Here is a 20,816-nt window from a genome sequence, read left to right on the forward strand (position 1 = left end):
GTCATACTTATTACAAATTAGGAAATATTGACCAATAATATCCTAAAAACAAGAGTACACACAATAGTAATGTAACGGTTCTTCTATAGCCGTAATTGTAACTGTTCTTCTATATCTGGACCCACGGTTTTGTTGCCAGACTGAAAACCGTGGTCTGATATGGTTAAAAAATGAACGAACTGGAGTCACTATTTGACTCTGTTCAGCTCATTTAACCTCTTTAGAGGAAGGGCATACAGGTACGTCCTTGTGTCCTGGTACTTAAATGGGCAGTATTTCATACTGAAAAAGACAAAGAACTGCCTCCTTGTCTCCTGGGATACATACCAGCCTGGCTGGTGTCCACTGGTCATCAGCTACATGATGGACTCACTTCATGATTGACAGATCTAAAGCTGCTGTGATTGGCTCCCTCAATGTCTGTGTTTACTTCACAGTTTCCTCATGTGGGAGAGAAGGGGGGAGGGGCGGGAGAACACTGCTGCCTGTGAGCAGATGATGAAAGAAGCTGGGGACTTAAAGGGGTAGTCCAGTGGTGAAAAACTTATCCCCTATTCTAAGGATAGGGGATAAGTTTGAGATCGCGGGGGGTCCGACCGCTGGGGCCCCCTGCGATCTCTCTGCACGGGGCCCCAGCTCTCGGCCCAGATAGCGGGTGTCGACCCCCGCACGAAGCGGCGGCCGACACGCCCCTTCTAAACGTCTCTATGGCAGAGCCGGAGATTGCCGAAGGCAGCGCTTCGGCTCTGCCATAGAGTTGTATTGAGGGGGCGTGTCGGCCGCCGCCTCATGCGGAGGTCGACACGCCCCCTTCCCGCGGGCTGTCGGGGCTCCGTACAGGAGATCGCAGGGGGCCCCAGCGGTCGGACCCCCCGCGATCTGCAACTTATCCCCTATCCTTAGGATAGGGGATAAGTTGCTCACCACTGAGTCACCACTGGACTACTCCTTTAAGATGGAGACTGAATGGAGGATTTTTTGTTTAAAAAGTAAGTGTCTCTGCATGTATATATTTGTGTGTGTGTGGATATATATGTATGTGTGTAAATCTGTGTTGTCTACGTAATGTGCATGTGTATGAATAAATTATGTCAGTGTGTGTGTGTGTATCTAATACAGGGGACTACAATCATATGCTTCCAGCTGTTGCAAAACTACAACTCCCAGCATGCCTGCACAGCCAAATGATGTGTGGGCATGCTGGGAGTTTTACACAGCAAAGGAACACAGCCTGCAGCAACACTGCTGGAAATCTGAGTTTTACCAATCATATGCCTCCAGCTGTTGCAAAACTACAACTCAAAGGATGTGTGGGCATGCTGGGAGCTGTAGTTTTGCAAAAGCTGTATGCTCACTCCCAAGACCAGTAACTTAGGAGAGTGAGGGAGGGGGAGAGGATCTCACCTGAGGAGAAGAAAGGTACTCCCCCTCCTGCTTCTGGTCGACAACATTAAGGTAATTCAAAAATAAAGCTAATTCTGGGAGAAATATAGGTCATAGACACAGAAAAAGGATATATACATGATCAGGATGAGAAACAGTTACGCTTTAAGGACCAAGGGTGTACCTGTTCGCCCTGGTCCCTCTACCATAGTTTGAAGCATGCTCACAAGCTGAGTACGCTTCATATCCGGTGGGTCCCAGTTGCTGTCAGCAGCCAGAACCCACGGATAAGGCCAGACATTGCCGATTGGGCCAATGCCCGACATTAACCCTTAAGTCTAAATGCAGAATCTAATACTGCCAACGGCTCAGCAGAGCTTATCGGGACAACTGCGGTGAAAACGCGGGTCGTGATCAGCTGAGTGGATCGCGGGAGGGCCCTTACCTTCCACTTCGCAGTCCGATAGGTGCTCTGATGTCCCTGCCAGCCATGGCAGGCTAGAACAGCAGAGCACTGATAACACTGATCACTGCTGAGCCAAAGCTCAGCATTGAACAGTGTATGCAATCGCAACACTGTTCATTTTGTACTAAGAAGCATTATTTCACCTTACTATGAAGCACTTCACGTTATGTACTCTGATGTAATATTTTTAATAATGATTCTTTTTTTTTTTTTCCTCCTCCAGAATGATCTCCCTGCTGGGTTTTTACAGAGCTTAAAAGTACTTGATACTTGATTCTTGTAACAACATAAGAAAACGAAATATATAACAAAAATAAAATCCATTATGTTTCTACGAGTATGAGAATGGAAGCCATCACTTCAAGTATACAGACAAGCACACTATTTCCCCTTATCCTAATTGGACCCCCATCCCAAAGCAGACCTTCCTTTGCTGAATTGTTAAATATACCATGTGACACTTACCTATTGATCTTGTCAACCGTTTACCAAATTTACCAAATTATCCAACTTACATAGTTCCTTTATATGAGAAACATAAAAAAAATTGTTTTGCCATTGTTTTCCTTACTTATCAACAGTCCCTTTAAGTTGCAAAAGTAGTGGGGCTTATGCAAACTCTGCCCAAAATAAGGCTGTTTGTATAGTCCCCAACCCTCCACACACACACTGTAGTTAGGCTGCCTGTGCCCCCACAGTCTAGTAGGATGAGAAGTAGAAGAAAACCATCCGATCACAGGCGCTGCCTTATCCAAATAAATTCCAAGATCATGCAAGGAATATGATCAAGGCTAGTTTTCTAATTAAAATGGCAAAATCATGGTAGGCTGGATAATGACGCGTTTCGGGGCTATGTACCCTTTCCTCATACTCCTTGCATGATCTTGGAATTTGGATGAAACAGCCCCTGTGATCGAATGGTTTTCTTCTACTTCTTGTTCAACTGCATTCAAACAGGTTGGGTTGTCCCCACCTTGCAACCACTGGGCTAAGCAGCTTTCTCCAGGATTGTTGGTACCCCTTACACAGGGGTGATATGCGCATATGTTCATACCTAAGATGGGGGGCCATCTTGACCGATATTTATGTGCTTATCACTGAACCACATCTAAGCATCTCTTACATCCAAGGATAATGCACAAGGTGCTGTTCTTCTGTTTCTTTTTTACTACAGGTTCTACTACAGGTTTTCACCCACAGTGTGGTTAGGCTTTCTTTGTCTCCTCACACTTTAGTTAGACGCCCTTGTGCACGCACATTCCACCTTTGTTCCTCCATACTGTAAGAAGATACCTTTATCACATTATGGACACTTTCTGATCCCCCATGACCATGCCCACTTCTTCATAGATGTGGCCGGAAAACCATTGACAACCTGCAATCATATTGTGGCAGTGCTAATAAGGTGACATAGGAGCAACTGACTGCGGCAGCTAGGGGGATAAATGGCGCGGCTCACTGCAATATGCTATCACTTTGTGATTGGTGTGATGGGAAAACCCTTTAAGCTGTAATATTATTGTTGATTTGTATCAATATCAATATGCTAATTATGACTAAGAAACGGGTGTAGGATTTGCACACATCTTATTTTTATTAGAACTAAGGCTATAATTCACTCTGTTTTTACATACATCTGGGTTATGGAAAATGCAAATATAAATTTCGGCAGTGGCCTTTGGGTTTTAATGTGCTAAGTTGTCATCAGATGACAAATCATGTTCTGAGGCCGATATATCCATGGTAAATTGTTTTACCAACTGTGGAGTTATAACCCCCACTTTTTGCGCTGAAGTCAGCCTAGCCAGAGGCCCCATATTTTATTTTCACCTTGAGCTAGCTATTTTGTTCAGCAAACCCAGTAATAACACTGGCTGTACAAGCCTGCATAGAAATAATTGTCCTCTATAGCATAATTCACCTCACAAAAATGTTCTTGCTGGATAGAATAGATCTTATTACCCTGGAATTCCTAAGCATTTACGACAGATGTGTCTGATGTGAGACACTGAGGTCCTGACAGTTGCAGAGACTCTAGTAATCCTATATCCACTTTTGTTGAATAATTTAAAGAGCTATTATATTTTCAGACATTTCTCTGTGAAAGGATAGTCAGAACTATGTGTCTCAGATGACTTCGATAGAGAACAGAAAAAAATGGTTTACAGATTTCTGGGAAATCAAGCAAATGAAAATTCAATTTCACATATTATGAAACAATATGTGTTTATGTTACATAATGGAGACAAAGCTCAACATAGAAAAGCCGGGAACTCCAAACAGAACTCGTAGTTAAACGGGTACTCCGCTGCCTCAGTGTTCGGAACATTTTGTTCTGAACGCTTGGTGTGGGCGGCGGGGGGTCGTGATGTCACAGCCTCGCCCCTCGTGATGTCACACCACACACCCTCAATGCAAGTCTATGGGAGGGGGCGATGCGGCCCTCTCATAGACTTGTATTGAGGGGGTGTGGTGTTCTGTCACAATGGGCGTGGCCGTGACATCATGACCCCAGCCGCTGGCTGCTGCACAGAGATTATGGGGGTCCCAGCGGCAGGACTCCCATGATCAGATATCTTATTGCCTGTCCTTAAGATAGGGGATAAAATGTCTAGGGGCGGAGTACCCATTTAGCCCCAATCGTTTTCTTTCATCCAAGTCACATTTATAAGGGATTCAGGAAAAAGCATTAAAGCTCTTCTCCTACGTCTGAAGGTATGGAAAGAACACCGAAGCCTCTCTACTAACAGGAGTCATAGGAAGTTCTTGTCTGATTCCTTATTCTGCACAGACAGTTTTTTGGTAGGGAAATGTAACTGTTACTATTTGGAACAGGAATGAAAAGCTCAACTTTCCAAAAAGAGAACTCCGCAGAAAGACACCTTAGATTTAGGCTTCCTGGATTTCTAGGAATATTAGGGAGAAAGTGGGAGGCTGGTGTTAAAGGGGACCTGTCACATAAAGAGTGCAGTCCAATCTGCAGGCATCATGTTATAGGGCAGAAAGAGCTGAGAAGATTGCGATAAGGCTATGTTCATACAGTGTAAAATGAATAACAAAATACATCCAGAAAAAAGGAATAAATTATGGGTGTTTAAAATAAGTCCCTAATTCTAGCTTTGGAAGTATGTGCACTGACAGTTACTTTCATTGTGCACATTATTAGATTAAAAAGTTATTACTTTGTCTTTTGTTTTTTTTATTTTTATGACTTTTCTATTATTCTAAAGGGTCACTATTAGGGCGAGCCTAGTGTATTACATAGAGCTCAAAATGCAGGTTTTTTTTCTAAATATGACTGTGTACAAGATACTGTACTACAATAAGTGGATCTATCTGCTTTATGCGCTGTACGACTACTTTTCTATTAATTTGTATTATGGAAAAAAAAATCTTCAATAAAACTTGTTTAACCAAAAAATATGGGCATATTAAATTCCCATTTTATAGACATATTTTGCTGTTTATATAACGATGTGTGAACATAGGCTGAATATCAATCTGCTCAGCTTCATGTGATGGAGCAGAACACAATAAAACTATTGTTTAGAAATAGAAAACAGAAAATTGGCATGTGCGTATGTATTCACCCCGTTTGGTAGGAAGCCTATAAAAAGCTCTGGTGCAACCAATTACCTTTAAAAGTCACATAATTATTGAAATGATGTCCACCTGTGTGCAATCTAAGTGTCACATGATCTGTCCTTGCAAATACACACCTTTTTTGAAAGGCCCCAGTGGTTGCAACACCTAAGCAGGAGGCATCAGTAACCAAACACTGCCATGAAGACCAAGGAACTCTCCAAACAAGTAAGGGACAATGTTGTTGAGAAGTACAAGTCAGGGTTATAAAAAAAATATCCAAATCTTTGATGATCCTGTGGTGTCCCGGCACCATATTTCATACTGTGCCTTGGTAGGGGGGTCCCCAAAGTCAGAGTCCCTAGGACTGTTGGGGTCCTTAGGTCATGTGACCTGTTACTTAGAACATAGGTGGTTCTTGTGTCACATGTTCACCCACAATGCCGTGTAAGGGTGAGTGACAGTTGTTATGGACCAAGCCAAAATGGCCAGCCCCTGCCCATATAAGGAAGCTGCAGCCATTATTCTCTCTCTTGGGTTGCTGTCACTGAACGAGGTAGGACCTCCGCAACTTTCAAGTACGTTTACTAGGCCAAAGCCTTGCGGCCTCGGCCTGTACCAAAGCGGTTATACTTCAATAATTCCCCGCTACTCTCCGCAAGATCACTGGACCTAAATGCACCCCTAAATCCAGCGGATCTATGCTACAGAATCTTCTAAAAGCTAAATTGAGCTTATCTGATCCCAACCAACTGTCAATCGCTGATCAACTAGAAATAGACTCTGTTATCTGGACTGTTATTGCTATTGCCTGCTTCAGAAAATCTTCAGTAAAAGTTCCAGCAAGTTTTCCGTTAAACAGTGGTTGTGGACAATCCATTTATTACGCACTCATCTATCGCTCTTGGGAAGGGTGGCGATAGGCCCTAGCAACATTACAGTATTTCACCCTCACCCTGGCATCATGAGTGACAAGGGTTAACAGCGCCCTTTATTATCCAGAACAGCAACACCCCAACTACCCTAAACCCCCACCAAGGCACCACAATCCCAAAGAACACCATCGAATCTATCACAACCAAATGGAAATAACATGACACAACAGTAAACCTGCCAAGAGACGGCCGCCCACCAAAACTCACGGACCGGGCAAGGAGGGCATTCATCAAAGGGGCAGTACAGAGACCTAAGTTAAACCTAGAGGAGCTGCAGAGTTCCACAGCAAAGACTGGAGTATCTGTACATAGGACGACAATAATCTGTACGCTCCGTAGAGTTGGGCTTTATGGCAGAGTGGCCGGAAGAAAGCCATTACTTTCAGCTAAAAACAAAAAGGCATGTTGTGAGTTTGTAAAGAGGCACGTGGGAGACTCCCAAAATGTTTGGAGGAAGGTGCTCTGGTCTGAAGAAACTAAAATTTAACTTTCCGACCATCAAAGAAAACGCTATGTCTGGCGCAAACCCAACACATCACATTACCCAAAGCACACCATGTTTTTCAGCAGCTGGGACTGGGAAACTGGTCAGAGTTCAGGGAAGGTTGGATGGTCCTAAATACAGGGATATTCTTGAGCAAAACCTGTACCACTCTTTGCATGATTTGAGGCCAGGATGGAGGTTCACCTTCCAGCAGGAGAGCAAGACAATGACTCCAAACACACTGCTAAAGCAACACTTGAGTGGTTTAAAGGGAAACATGTAAATGTGTTGGAATGACCTAGTCAAAGCCCAGATCTCAATCCAATCAAAAATCTGTGGTCAGATTTAAAGATTGCCACTTTTCAAAACTGGTAGTTGGTGAAAAAAGTCACCCGATTTTGCAAGGCAGCTGGATCCTTTCTGGGGCCACATAGCAAGTATTGAGAAAACAAAGAAAGCAAATTAATAAAATCTGAGGGACACTTAGCAGTGAACGGCACAGATAGGAGTAGGAGAACACATATACAATAATTGCAGTAAAGCAGCAGAGATAGTTCTTAATCTGTTCTATTGGTACAAAATATGTTTTAATTACATTTTTTTGGCTGTTTAATAAATAATATGTTAAAATAAAGGGTGCCAGCAAAAAGTACAACTTGTCCAGCCACCAACAAGCCCTAAAACGATGTCATAAGCCCTAAAACAATCTGTCAGTTTAAAATGTAAAACGTTATGGGTCTTAGAAGGTGAGGAGGAAGAAAAGGTAAGACAAATATAACAATTTGGGTAAATTCAAGGAGTCAGGAAAGCGTTAAATACAGTAAAAATAAAACATTAAAATAAAAATAAAAAATCTATTCTGTGTAAAAAAAAAAAGAGAGAATTTTTTTACCCATAGTCAATAGTGTTTTTAAGAGGTGAAATTTAAATTCTGCTTTTATGGACTAAAAAAAAGTCTTGTATTAATGAATAAATTTTTGAATCACCAAGAAAAAAACTTCCCAACATTTCTCCATCACATACAGTAGTTGCTAGACAAGAGCACTCCAAGTTCATTGATAGTACTACAAAAGCTATTCTATGACAAGATGGTATTTTCAATTGAGGGAAGCAATGGCAGGAATGTCGTGAGCATCTAAGCAACTATGCAATTAATAAAGACATTGTCCCAGTTTTAGGCATCGTGTAGCTTTCAAAGTATTGTAATAGGGCACCCAGATACAGAGAAATGGTTGGTAGGTGATATCATTTATTACTTATATCTATTACATAATTTACTGCTATTGTATTGTTTGCCATTTACACCATATTTACAACACATTACATGTTTCGAATTCTCTCACTCCTCCCTAAGATTTTCAGGATGACTTATAGTATATGCTATAGGCAGAGCACATTATGAATGCAGCGTCTGTTGTTCTTATGGTTTGTGAATGTGGTGGTTGCACTGTTTGTTTGAAACAGATTTTACCTAACTTAAAGGGGTACTCCGGCGCTAAGACATCTTATCCCCTATCCAAAGGATAGGGGATAAGATGCCTGATCGCGGGGGTCTCCCCTCAATGCAAGCCTATGGGAGGGGGCGTGACAGCTGCCAAGCCCCTCCCATAGGCTTGCATTGAGGGGGCGGAGCGTGACATCACACGGGGGCAGGGCCATGACGTCACAATGCTCCGTGATCGCCAGTAATCAGACCCGGAGCAAACATGTTCCGGGGACTGATTGTAACCGGGGTGCTGCGTGCAAGATCACGGAGATCCCCAGCGGTGGGAACCCCACGGGATAGGGGATAAGATGTCTTAGCGCCGGAGTACCCCTTTAATTTCCCCTCTAGAAATATTTATTTATTTGTTTATTTGTTCATGTATTTTTAAACATCCTTTAGGCTGCATTCACAAATTTCCAGCCTGTATTGCATTTTGTTCACAGATAATCTCTCAAAATACAGTATTTTTTTAGCGGTTGCATTTTTCTGAATATGGTCAGCAAATCTGCATGTAAAATACAATACGCTGCTAATTTTATGCAGTGTGAACCCAGTCTTAGTGTAAACAATATCTTAAATTGCCAAGAAGCCAGTTAAAAGTGTGCCTAATGTTAAACAAATAAAAAATATGGGGTCTCAGTCCTGATAGCTGCCTGGTGTTAGTGATGCTACTGCTACTGCAGGGTGCACTTCAAATAGCGCTGCCCCCAAGGCTTCTGACTATCAGTACTACTTAGACTTTGTATAGCATTGTTATTTTGGAAGATTACTGTATACATGGAATATTATTTGGTCCATGTATGTTGGCCTCATTGGAGCATTAGGTGAAAGTATTGACCTTATATAATTTTTGTAGTGTAAAGTGTTGATGGTATTCCAGATAATTCTAGATAATTGATATTATTCTTTAAGGCCATTGGGATTCCATAGACATTAGGTCTAGATGAACCTACAACTTATTGTATGTACCTGTTATGCTGATGTCCGTAAGAAACATTTCTAGTTGGAACATTCCGTCCGCGGCAAGTGCTAACGCATTAGTTGGCGCCAGGACTTCTTGAAAATAAGTAATCTCTATAAACGGCAATGCACTTTTGAGCGGATTCTGCAGAAAGAGCTGACATGTCAATTCTTTCTGCGAAGGCCAAAATGGGATTTTCTGTACCAGAAATTTCCGGGGTAAAAATTCTGCCATTTCCATGATACAGCAGAATCCTATTGAAAACAACACGGCAACTGAACAATGCTGCAACGGAATTTTCAAGGAAAAATTTTCACAGGTTTCCGCTCGGAAGTTCACCCAATGGGCTGTACATCATTTTTAGGAACATAATTATATCTTGGCTACTAAAAACTATTTACTCAAGAGTAATATTTATATATCTTACTTTTTTGAATCAATACATTTTAGCCTTTAGTATACAGAATAAAGAATGTGCTTTAACAATAAAAACAAAGTATTGATATTAATACAGAGCTTTTCACTGCTAAAAGTGTCCTTACCGGAATATTAACTCTTAAGACCAGCATTCTAAATGTCCACAGCATCATCTTCTCTGGCTATTCTTGCAACATTGTTCCACTTTCTTGACCTTTTCTGTTTTACTGAAAAACACAGTACAAATCCCTATTAACATTAATAATAATGATGATAATAACAAAATACAGTCTTATGTAACGGCTCCTTATAAAGGTATATTATCCCCAAATAAACTCCAAAATTACAGTCTAGAACTGGCTTACAGGCCTTAAAATTGTATTGATGTCTTCAACAAAAATTATATAAAAAACAAAGATAGCCATACAGTGTAGAAGGGTTTCTCTAAAAGGTATAAATAATATCCTTTGTTGACTTTGTAAGATGCAGCGGGTATTGGTAGTCATTTACCCATGGAAACTTGGAAAAGCTTAGCACTACATCTTTAATGCTCCGAAACATGCCTGGTCGGACCCCCCACGACCTCAAACTTATCCCCTATCCTTAGGATAGGGGATACGTTTTTCACCACTGGACTACCCCTTTAATAAAATTGTCTTGAATTGGGTTATTGCAGTATATACAGAAATAGAGTTATTTCAGTATATATTATATTAGTTGAGTCAATGCCATTGTGGGTGATCTGGAGCTGCATCTTCCCCAGCAGAAAGTCATAGTAATGCAGCTCAAGTTCCTAGGTGACCTAACAGTGTTATACAAAGCTTTTAGGGTTTTTTGACATTGCTATACAAGCATTCTTGGGCTATTGGTGAAGAACAGGTTCTTTTACCAAAGTTTTGCGAATCAGCCAAACCGAACTTTTACAAAATTTGCTCATCTTTAGAGACTGTATAAGTATATGCAATAATTGTTCATCAAATATGGACAGGTTAAATAACTTTATGCTTTAGTAATCTCTGAAAAATTAGTCTCTTATTTATACTTTTCAAGCAAAATGGTCCAACAACCATTTAGCCCTTGAACATCCTGAGTTCTTGGTGTAGAACACAAGCACCAGAAGCAATGGATGAAGCATTTCTATTTCTCCACATACTAAAATCTCCAAACTCTAAAACAATCACTGTTTGTAAATGTTTCTGTTGTGTGTGTTTAGCATGGTGCTGGATTGAATTGAGAAAGCCAAAGCCGGCGAGTCCGAATTCCGTCCAAACTTAGGAAAAATTTGATTTGGTGCAAAGGCAAACTTTAGTCAGTTCGCTTTGTCCAAATCTTGCAAAATGGCATCATCACCATGTGAGAATAGGAGAAGAAGGAACACATGAGCTTAGGGTAGCTCAGAATACCATGAAAGTAAAAGAAGGAATCCCATGACCTCGGATTAGCCAATTGCCTTGCAAGAAGGAGTAAGACTCACAAGACCTCAGGGAAGCCTGAGTAAGTGTAAACGAAGACAGGCAGTCTAAAATTGTGCCAGATTTTTAATAGTCGTTTAGTGCTTTAAAATCTGGCACGTCTTACATCTACTTTGAGTTTGCCCCACCCTTTTAGTTGGCCTAGTTAACACCAAGATTTTTTACACATATTATCACATTTGTTAGTGCATTTTGAGTCCCATTTACCGAGGTCAAGCCCCCTGGTTGCTGCAGCTTTAGATGCACCAATAGATAAATACAGGGGTCAAGTCCTGGGGAAAAAAGTGTGGGAGCTCACCTGGGATTATCACTAAAGGGCTGGTCCTGCTAATAGAAATGGTGTTCCTGCTGTGGAAAAAGTGCAGGAACTAAGTTCCCATGCGTTCCCGTAGGACTTGAGCCCTGGATAAATAGATAGATAGAATATTACACTCAACATAAAATCTATCTTCATGGCAAAAAGTATTTTCAAGGCTATTAGCATCTTTATAACTATAAGCTGTTATAACGGTATAGTGTGTGCCAGAAGAGCAGTATTATTCCATATTGCTGTTCCAGACATAACATGAATGCTCAACTCCAGTTTGTCTAGAGAAATTTCCCATTGTGTCTGCAATCCTGACACCGAACAACCCATAGACGCCAACTAGACTATGGTTAGTCTGTGACTACATTTTTATTACTGAAATCACTTTGCTCCAGAATTAAGGCCCAAGTGGATGGAAGACAAGAATCTGAAGTACAAATTCTTTTTTCAGCTTTCTACAGATAAAAGGCACAAAAAGAACTGAAAACTTTCTTGCATTGAAAACATCAAAGTAACAACTGAACATCTTTTAAGAAATCGACATTCATATAACATAAAACAATACATTCTTTAAAATTATGACATTGCGCTCAAGGTCACCGGAATAAAAGAGTAACCATTTTTTATCATAAATTCTTGTGTTATATTATAGCCAATATCATAGCCAAATACTATTTGTGATTATTACAATTTATTAACTACATCAGTGTAAAGTATTTTCTTTCATTGTTTGATATTTGCACTATCCCCAACAAGTTAGCAATAGTTAACAAAATATGTAAAAAAACATAAACAAAGCAAAAGTGAAGACTAAAAAACTTAAATGGGTACTCCCATGGAAAACTTATTTTTTTAAATCAACTGGTGCCAGAAAGGTAAACAGATTTGTAAATTACTTCTATTAAAAAATCTTAATCCTTCCAGTTCTTATTAGCTGCTGTATACTGCAGAGGAAATTATTTACTTTTTGGAATACAGATCTCTCTGCTGCCATCACGAGCACAGTGTTCTCTGCTGACATCTCTGTCCATTTTAGGAACTGTCCAGAGCAGCATATGTTAGCTATGGGGATTTTCTCCTACTCTGGACAGTTCTTAAAATGGACAGAGATGTCAGCAGAGAGCACTGTGCTCGTGATGTCAGCAGACAGCTCTGTGTTCCAAAAAGAAAACCATTTCCTCTGTAGTATTCAGCAGTTAATAAGTACTGGAAGGATTAAGATTTTTTAATAGAAGTAATTTACAAATCTGTTTAACTTTCTGGCACCAGTTGATTTTAAAGAAAAGTTTTCCACAGGAGTACCCTTTTAATGCCAAAGATAGTTAAAGGGGTACTCCAGGAAAACATATATATATATATATATATATATATATATATATATATATATATATATATATATATATATCTCAACTGGCTTCAGAAAGTTAAACAGATTTGTAAATTACTTCTATACCAATCTGTTTAACTTTCTGGAGCCAGTTGATATATAAAAAACAGTTTTTTTTTCCTGGATAACCCCTTTAAACTAAAATGTTCTTTAACTAAATAAATAGTAAAAAGTTTAAATTGAAAGAATTGTCCCAAAAGAAATGTGTAAGAAATTGTAGACGGGGATCAGGAAAAGTAAATATATTAAACACATTCTTCTCCACTGTATTAACATAAAATTCCAGTTAAAATACAGCAAAATAAGGTAAACTCCCCAGTACATCACCTGTCTAACCCAGAAAGAATTGCAGTGCTGCCTAAAAAAAAAGAAAAAATCTAAATAGACGTCAAGAGGGCATTCACCCCACCATTCTAAGGGAGTTAAGTAATGTAATAGACAGACCCCTATAACTAATATGATTTGTTCCCTGAGACTAGTGCATAGCAAATGTGGTGCCAATATTCAAAAGGAGGCCAAAAGTAGACCCCAGAATTATAGGCCTGTAAGTCTAACCTTATTTGTATGTACATTTTTTGAGGGTTTTCCAAGAGATGCGATATTGTAGTATCTCAATGAAAATAAATGTATAATTCCATACCAGCATGGCTTTATGAGGGATCAGTCCTGTCAAGCTAACCTGATCAGCTTTTTCGTATATCTTGATTTTTCCAAAGCAATTGATACAGTGTCACATAAAAGGTTGGCACATAAAATTAGAAGGATGGGGCTGGGGGGTGCTTAAGTGGGCTTAAGTGGGTAAGTAACTGGCCCAGTGATAGGAAAAAGAGGGTGGTTATTAATGGTACATACTCTGATTGGGTGACTGTTACTAGTGGGGTAACGCAGGGGTCAGTTTTGGACACTATTCTTTTTAATATATTTATTAATGACCTTGTAAAGGGGTTATATAGTACAATATCCATCTTTGCAGAGCTCTGCAAAGTAGTTAACATTGTTACACATGGATCTGACTAGGTTGGAGGACATATTTAAATGTAGTGGCCCATGTCAGCCAGCTGCTGCCAAAGCAAATAAAATCATGGGGTGCATCAAAAGGAGCATAGATGTACATTTCTCCCATTATGTATTCATACCCAGGACTGTATCTATACAAAAGGGGCATTCTCTACAGCTAGAGGAAAGAAGGTTTCTACATCAGCACAGACAGGGGTTCTTTAATGTAAGAGCAGAGATACTATAGAATTCTCTGCTAGAGAACGAGTTTATAGTGAACTCAATAAAATATAAGTCATTTACAAATCTCTTTAACTTTCTGGCACCAGTTGATTTAAAAAGAAATTTTTTTTTTCCAGTGCAGAACCCCTTTAACCCCTTAAGGACTCAGGATTTTTCAGTTTTTGCACTTTCGTTTTTTCCTCCTTACCTTTTAAAAATCATAACCCAATCAATTTTCCACCTAAAAATCCATATTATGGCTTATTTTTTGCGTTGCCAATTCTACTTTGCAGTGACATTAGTCATTTTACCCAAAAATTCACGACGAAACGGAAAAAAAAATCATTGTGCGACAAAATCGAAGAAAAAACGCCATTTTGTAACTTTTGGGGGCTTCCGTTTCTACGCAGTGCATATTTCGATAAAAATTACACATTATTATTATTCTGTAGGTCCATACGGTTAAAATGATACTCTACTTATATAGGTTTGACTTTGTCGTACTTCTGGAAAAAATCATAACTACATGCAGGAAAATGTATACATTTAAAAATGTCATCTTCTGACCCCTAACTTTTTTATTTTTCCACGTACAGGGCAGTTTGAGGACTCATTTTTTGCGCCGTGGTCTGAAGTTTTTATCGGTATGATTTTTGTTTTGATCGGACTTTTTGATCACTTTTTATTCATTTTTTTAAGGCATAAAAAGTGACCAAAAATACGCTTTTTTGGACTTTTTGTCGTGGAATTATTGAAAAAAAAAAACTATGGGGTTAAAGGAAAGAACTAACTGGTTAAAATTGCATCCCTGGAGTCACTGGGGCAAACATGAAGCCTTCCTGAGTAAGGGTGCTTTCACACTACGTTTGTAGTGTACGATTGCTGGATCCGGTTGGGAGGGGCGAAAACAGGCCGCTCCCATATCCCAGCCGGATCCGGCCCGAACCCCATTCATTTCAATGAGCCGACCGGAGTCAAACGCTGACTCCGGTTGTCTCATTTTTCCCCGAATACGGTTTTCTGACCGGACCTAGAACCGCGGTATAAGGGTGTCATTTAAATTGACAACTTTTCTTGCAAAAAGGCTCTCATATAGCTTTCTTTTAGGCTAAGTTTCCACTTGTTTTTTTTCTGGCAGTTTTTGGAATACTGCCCCTACAGTTTTTGAGCCAAAGCCAGAAGTGTATTCAAAATGAACAGGACATATAAAGGAAGGGCTTAAACTTCTCCGCCCTTATGGATCCACTTCTGTATTTGGCTCAAAAACTGCAGTGACAGATATCCAAAAACTGCCAGAAAAAAAACCAAGTGGAAACTTAGCCTCGTGGACACATAAAACATTAATGGCTTAGAAAACGAGAGGATAAAAACAATAGTTAAAAAATGCTCTGCTAGCTTCTAAAATGCTCAGCTACAAGCTCATCATCATCAAGTTACAGAGAAGTATCAGACACCCCATGCTAAATAGTATTGAGTAGTAAGAAACAAAGTCATTGTAACATAGTTATATAGTTCATAAGGCTAAAAAAGCAAAGAGTCCATCAAGTCCAACCTATAACCCTATTGTATAACAACTGTGTTTATCCAGTGGATGTCAAAAAACCCTTCTGAGACTGATGCCAATTGCTCCAAACTAGGGGAAAAACTTCCTTCTCCACTCTAATTATAGTATCAGAATAAATCCAGGATCAAAGTTCTGTCCCTAGTTTCATAGTCTCCCTGCACTTACAGTAAAGAACCCCTACTACTGTGTAGAAACCATCTTTCCTTGCTATGGGGACATTATCTATGTCTAGAGGAAAAATGGCTACTGTGGACCAACAAATACATTGATCATGACTGCAAAGCCCATGTAAACACGCATATGGAGTTTTAACTTCCCTTCAACCACAGACACAACCTAAAGATACAATATATCTGTTAACACTAATAAAACCGCAGGATGGTAACGAAAGATAATGGTCTCTGCTGACTCATCATTATTAATGGACACTTTATTCTGAAAACAAGCCACAACCCCATGATCAGTTTTTAGAAGAGATAAAATCAGAGCCCATTGGGCTATATTCATTTTAAACAACACAACCCAAAAGTGAATCCTCAAATGCCCTTTATTAGGCTTCCTGACATATAGTAGGGGTATTGCGGCACTGCAGTTCTATGATTTTATCCTATTCTCGTGCTAAAAGCCATTTGTCACAGCTTTCGCTAAACATGTTCTTTACTCTACAAATTGACCAAAGGATTATTTTAAAATGTCTTGCTGTCACACTATCAAATACAAATGTTTTGTGTGGTTAAAAACGCAGCAGGGGCAACTTGAAAAGAGAAAATGTCAATAGCTGCATACAATTTCATACTATTTTTGACCCATTGAGGCGATAAAGTAATTATGTATAATTCTACACAATACTAAGCCTGGAATTCTCGGTTCTGTGAAATCTTAATAGCTCCTAATGGCAGTGTACAGTCTTCAGACGTCTGTTTGCAGTCTAACAAATAACCACACAAAGACAGCACATTTAGACTTGCATGCTACTTTTTGATTCATTGCTAAAACGCATGGGTAACAGGGTGAAACATTAGGACTTGACCAGCTGTGAGATAGTGAATGCCAATTATGAATTGCTGCATGCTTAATGGGAAGCCTTGTTGTGCAATGCATTAGGAGTTTTCAATGACAAGTGAAATGTGACAAATAAGAAGAGGAAAGAGATCGCTTACTTACCGGAGTCCTTGACCCATGAATGTAGCACACAATTAGTCACTAGTCTGTCTGTGAGTTTCATACAATCTGTAGATATGTGTTCACAACAGGGAGTGAGGAAGGATAATGTTGCTTGGACTGCAGGAATCATAAACCTTTCTATTAGCTAAACCTTAGTCAGATCCCACCAACTGATCTCCAAAATAAGACACATACATGGCCACAGCTGGTAAGAACCACAAGTACAATCCAACAACTGCCCTAAGCATTGTACCCTTGTAATCATTTTTGGAGACGTCGCCATCCTGCCACCCAAGGCAGATATTTCCACATACTGTTTTGCCAGATGTAACTTAAAGGGGTACTCCGGTGAAAACCTTTAATTTTTTTTATTTTTTTTAAATCAACTGGTGCCAGAAAGTTAAAGGGTGCCTCTCATCAAAAAAACTTTTGATATATTATAGATTAATGTATGCAGAATAACTTTACAATTGCATGTTATTAAAAAATATGCTTCTTTCTATTTAATTTTCCACTTTGAAGAAATAACCACTAGGGGTCTCCCTACCAGTCCTGGCAGCAAGCATTTCAGACTCATGCTGGAGTCCTAAACACTACGAGCTGCCAGTCTGCTTTGTTCACAAAGGAGAACACTCAGAGCTGCCAGCCTGCTTTGTTCACAGCCTGTTTGGCTGTGAACAAAGCAGGCTGGCAGCTCTGAGTGTTTAGGACTCCAGCATGAGTCAGAAATGCTTGCTGACAGGACTGATCGGGAAAAATGCAATAGAAAGAAGCATATTTTTCATTAACATGCTATTGGAAAGTTATTCAACATTCATTAATCTAAAATATATCAAAAGTTTATTTGATGAGAGGTACCCTTTAAACAGATTTGTAAATTACTTCTATTAAAAAATCTTAATCCTTCCAGTACTTATTAGCTGCTGAATACTACAGCGGAAATTCTTTTTTTTTTAAACACAGAGCTGTCTGCTGACATCATGAGCACAATGCTCTCTGCAGACATCTCTGTCCATTTTAGGAACTGTCCAGAACAGCATGTTTGCTATGGGGATTTCCTTTTACTTTGGACAGTTCCTAAAATGGACAGAGATGTCAGCAGAGAGCACTGTGCTCGTGATGTCAGCAGACAGCTCTGTGTTTCAAACGGAAAATAATTTCCACTGTAGTATTCAGCAGCTAATAAGTACAGGAAGGATTAAGATTTTTTAATAGAAGTAATTTACAAGTCTGTTTAACTTTCTGGCACCAGTTGATTTAAAAAAAAAAATAAAAATAAAAAAAGGTTTTCACCTGATTACCCCTTTAACAATTAAGGAAAATGTATCTAACCAAGAGTTCCCAGAACAAAAATCACAAGATAAAAGAGATCCAGGCCATCCAATACAAATTCTAATAGAAGGTGGGCCATGCCACTTTTTTTAATGGTTGTTTTAAACAACTTTCTTCCACTTCATAGCCTAAAATATTTTAAAATCCTTTGGTTTACTATAACAGTCTATCTCTTCTCTGATATCAGCTGCCCTTTGCCTTGATGTTCACTGCAACAGAAAGGGGAGACTGTGCCAAGTGCAGGAAAGGGGGGGGGGGGGGAGAGAGCAACCCTTGACTATATGTATTACTTTATGTGCTCCGGCCGCACACGCTGCCCATGAGCACATGGTCCAGTTACCTTCCCGCATGCGAGCCCCAGCCCGTCACTCACCTGGTGCTTCTCCTGCCCCCGCCTCTGCCTCTCTGCTCCAGTGTGAGTGTCCCCGTCCCCTAGGGCGTGCGCCAGAGCTTTAAGATTTAACCCCTTAAGGACCAGGTTTTTTTTCCGTTTTTGCATTTTCGTTTTTTGCTCCTTGCCTTTAAAAAATTCATAACTCTTTCAATTTTGCACCTAAAAATCCATATGATGGCTTATTTTTTGCGCCACCAATTCTAATTTGTAATGACATCAGTCATTTTGCCCAAAAATCTACGGTGAAACGGAAAAAAAAATCATTGTGCGACAAAATTGAAAAAAAAATGCCGTTTTGTAACTTTTGGGGGCTTCCGTTTCTACGTAGTAAATTTTTTGGTAAAAATGACACCTTATCTTTATTCTGTAGGTCCATACAATTAAAATGATACCTACTTATATAGGTTTGATTTTGTCGGACTTCTGGAAAAAATCATATCTACATGCAGGAAAATTAATACGTTTAAAATTGTCATCTTCTGACCCCTATAACTTTTTTATTTTTCTGTGTATGGGGCGGTATGAGGGCTCGTTTTTTGCGTCGTGATCTGAAGTTTACCATTTGTACCATTTTTGCATTGATAGGACTTATTGATCGCTTTTTATTCATTTTTAAATGATATAAAAAGTGACCAAAAATGCACTATTTTGGACTTTGGAATTTTTTGCGCGCACGCCATTGACCGAGCGGTTTAATTAATGATATATTTTTATAATTTGGACATTTCCGCACGCGGTGATACCATATATGTTTATTTTTATTTACACAGTGTTTTTTTTTTTTATTGGAAAAGAGGGGTGATTCAAACTTTTAATAGGGGAGGAGTTAAATGATCTTTATTCACTTTTTTTTTTCACTTTTTTTTTGCAGTGTTATAGGTCCCATAGGGACCTATAACACTGCACACACTGATCTTCATCATTGATCACTGGTTTCTCATAGGAAACCAGTGATTGACGATTCTGCCGCATGACTGTTCATGCCTGGATCTCAGGCACTGAGCCGTCATTCGGCGATCGGACAGCGAGGAGGCAGGTAGGGGCCCTCCCGCTGTCCTGTAAGCTGTTCGGGATGCCACGATTTTGCCGTGGCTATCCCGAACAGCCCGACTGAGCTAGCCGGCAACTTTCGCTTTCAGCCGCGCGGCTCAGCTCTGAGCGCGCGGCTAAAGGGTTAATAGCGTGCAGCGCCGTGATCGGCGCTGCGCGCTATTAGAGGCGGGTCCCGGCTTCACTATGACGCCAGACCCGCCGTGATATGATGCGGGGTTACTGTGTAACCCCGCGTTATATCAGGAGAGCAGGACCAAGGACGTACCGGTACGTCCTTGCTTCTTAAGGGGTTAAAGGACCAGTGTACTCATTAGTGTAATTCACCTGTGGCTCATTGATAAATTCCTCCACCCTCCTCACTTCCCTTCCAGATCTTTGATGCCTTGAGCCTGAGAGAAAGCATTCCTGTTATTGCCTTGCTGTGTATTTGATCCTTTGCTCCGTGACCTGTCCTTGCTCCTTGCCGCCTGCCTACTGACCATTTGCTATGTTCCTGACTACGCTACTGGGCCGCTTGACCTGACCTTCTGCAATCCTGCCGTGCCAGGGGCAGCGATCTGGGTGGCTCCTGACTCAGCAAGTCCATCCCACTTTGCGGCGGGCTCTGGTGAAAACAAGCGGCACCTTAGACTCCACTCCCTGGTACGGTCCAGTCAGAGTCATCTGCCACACAGGTCCAGCGGATCCACTTCCCCTGGGGTTCTTGTCTTCTGAAACGTGAGTGTTACAATGTGTCTGGTGGCTAAAGCTTTCCTGTCAGAGGATCTGCACTGTCCCTGAAATGAAGGTTATCTTTTCATCTGAGCAGCAGTTCAGTCTTTAGTGTAACCTCTTCCTTGATGTGCTGTTGCTGTTTCTTTTCTTTGCTAACATATCACCTTGCAAACCCAGGACTTCTCCCTCTACATACCATCTATAGCAGTAGAAATCATCCTCCAGCATTGTGCAGCCTGTTCAGTCCAGGGCACTTCTACCAGAACTATGTCATGGTAAAGCAAGAGAGGAGTAAGTGCTGTGCTGCCCTGTGATTGATCAGAGAAGTAAAGAAGGAACTAAATGTGTGTGCTGTTGGCAACCAGCCCAGCTCTGGTCCCACCCTCAGAAATGGTGAGAATGATAAATAGCTGTACACAGTGGAGGCGACTTTAAGGAGCAAAATAGCAGCAGTGAAAGCACTAAAATCACTCTTTTAACACTCTGAAGGGTTAATC

At 40.3% G+C, this 20,816-nt stretch overlaps 1 protein-coding gene across 9 annotated transcripts in view; it reads right to left on the minus strand.

The window, feature by feature from the left end:
* Window positions 1-20,816, minus strand: part of ATXN1 (ataxin 1) — a 299,798-nt gene that overhangs the window by 191,283 nt on the left and 87,699 nt on the right. For 8 of the 9 annotated variants that reach the window (XM_056521224.1, XM_056521225.1, XM_056521218.1 and 5 more), the window contains exon 2: window positions 9,840-9,941. The gene's annotated coding sequence lies outside the window, so the exon portion shown is untranslated. Of the gene's footprint in view, window positions 1-9,839; window positions 9,942-11,484; window positions 11,589-20,816 lie in introns of all 9 variants that reach the window. The other variant, XM_056521221.1, reaches the window with a different exon arrangement.

Source organism: Hyla sarda, chromosome 5, assembly GCF_029499605.1.
Source record: "Hyla sarda isolate aHylSar1 chromosome 5, aHylSar1.hap1, whole genome shotgun sequence".
Taxonomy (NCBI): Eukaryota; Metazoa; Chordata; class Amphibia; order Anura; family Hylidae; genus Hyla; species Hyla sarda.